General features: G+C 39.9%; 1 pseudogene across 1 annotated transcript; it reads right to left on the reverse strand.

Annotated features, from left to right (window-relative positions):
* Positions 1–882: 882 nt before the first annotated feature.
* LOC308566261 (dysbindin pseudogene) lies at positions 883–1,617 on the reverse strand (annotated as a pseudogene). The gene has a single exon. The product of its transcript is annotated as a dysbindin pseudogene (transcript).
* Positions 1,618–2,127: the final 510 nt, after the last annotated feature.

The raw sequence follows: 2,127 nt of genomic DNA on the forward strand, positions 1-2,127 counted from the left end.
AAAGCATGAGCCTAGTCATGTCATTTCTCTTCTTAAAATACCTCAATGAAGTTTCATCTCATTCCACGTATAATCCTAAACCCTGACCATGACTTATAAAGACCCTACCTGGTACAGCCCTTAACTGTGATTGCATTTCCTGTCACTCCCCTCTGGCATCTTCCTCTTCTGTCATGTTGGTGAACTTGTTTTTCCTCAGATGAGTCAATGATGATTCTGCCTCGGCACATGACTTATTATTCTCTTACTATGAACATTAGTATCCTTTACTACGTACAAACATACCTTCCTCACTTGAAGGATGTTCCTGCTCAAGTGTTATCATATCCTGAAGCCTTACCTTACCAGCCTTTCAGAATATAATCATCATTCTCTATCCCATCACCTCATTTTTATTTTCATCAAAAACATGCCATCCTCAGAAAGATCCCATAACTACGTTTGTCTACCTGTCCATTTCCATTCCCCCTTACTACAGTGTAAAATTCCTTGGGGATGTGTTCTGTCCTGCTCACTACTGTATTCCCAGCACACGTTACAGTGCCAAACACAGGAATGACATTAAAAAAAAATATATCTTGAACAAGTAAACTAGAATCTGATTCATCCACAATTTCCAAAGAGACTTGCCCTATACCTCGTGTTCTCTTTCATAAAGATTTTAACAAATGATTCAACAACACCAATTTTTTGCTAAGATGCTTGATTTTTAAATTTTTTTAAAGTCCTCAAACTTTATTGTTAGCTTTTCTTTCAGTCAGTTTCTCAGAAATGATTGGCAGTTGTGTGGAAATGAAGAGCCTCCATTAAACCACCCATCTTCACAGTGGGATTCTGTGCACGGCTTCCTTAGAAGGTGCTCAGAGACTGTGATGTCCTGATTTAGGAGCCACTGCTGTCCTTGTGTAGAGTGGCAAGGGCAGTGTTCACCTCACTCCCTCCTCATCAGACTGAATGGTGGGGGACTCTCCACCTTCACTGGGGTTCTGGGTGGCCCAGTCAGCACAGGATAAGGTAGGTAGCTAGGCTCGTAATTCAGAGAAATTTGCAACCTGAAGAGTAATTTCATTCTGACCAGTACTTGATTCGGGCCCTAAGATGGGGGGCAGTACAGTAATACCTTCTCCACCTGAAATTAAAAGGTCATCCAGGGCCTCCTGGTCAGATACATCCACCGATCCATCTGCTCCAGCATGTTGACATTCACCTCCATGGATGACATTCTCGTGGGCTCTCGTCTCTCTGCTATCTGCAGGTAACCTGCAGGTAACCTCCATGTCCTGCTGGAAGGCTTCCTCTGAAAGGTGCTCCTTCAGCTTCATTTGCTGGATATGCTCCATTTCCAGGGCCTTCCGGGTGTGCTCTGCATCCAGTTCAGTGTTGAAGGTTTCCAGTTCCTTCCTCTTATTTTTATTCTAATTTTCCAGTTGTTGGGACTGTGTGTTTGTATCTTTCTAATTCACACCATGCACATATGTCCTCCAGATTCAGCAGGTGGTTTTCTACTTCCTCAAAACTAGTCTCTAAATACCTCAGATTTGCTGTCATGGATTCTAATTTTTTTAAATCTGTTTTGCATTTTAGGCTTCTGTGCCTAAAGTCTCTGCATAATTTCATATTTAGAAAGCATCTTGCTAAAATATTTAAAAACCATATATATTAAGCATATTATGTATATATGGAAGATACATAATCTTCTTGATAACACAACTAGGATTTCACTATATTCCTAGTTTATAGATGATGATATTAGACTGCAGAAGGTAAGTAATTTGTCCAAAGCCACATAGATCTTAGGTGCTATGGCTCAGATGGGAGCCATTTCTGCCTCACTGTAAAGCCTACGACCTTCCCAATTATCCTTATGTATTTAGGTCCTTATTGTATTGAAGTAATTGCATTGAACATAAGATGTGATAACACAGGACGAAGGAGAATTTAAGTATGTTAATAAACAGAGATGATATAAACATTATTTTCAGAGAATTCCTTGTAGAGCTGTGTTTTAGTATTCTATTAGAATAGAGATATGCATTGGTAAATATTATGCAATATGCTCTGTTATTCCTCAAAAACATAATGTGGTATAGTCTGGGAATGAGGGTAGAATGGCCAGTGGGTACATGG

This window comes from Miniopterus schreibersii (genome assembly GCF_964146895.1).
Source record: "Miniopterus schreibersii genome assembly, chromosome: 13".
In the NCBI taxonomy this organism is placed as follows: domain Eukaryota; kingdom Metazoa; phylum Chordata; class Mammalia; order Chiroptera; family Miniopteridae; genus Miniopterus; species Miniopterus schreibersii.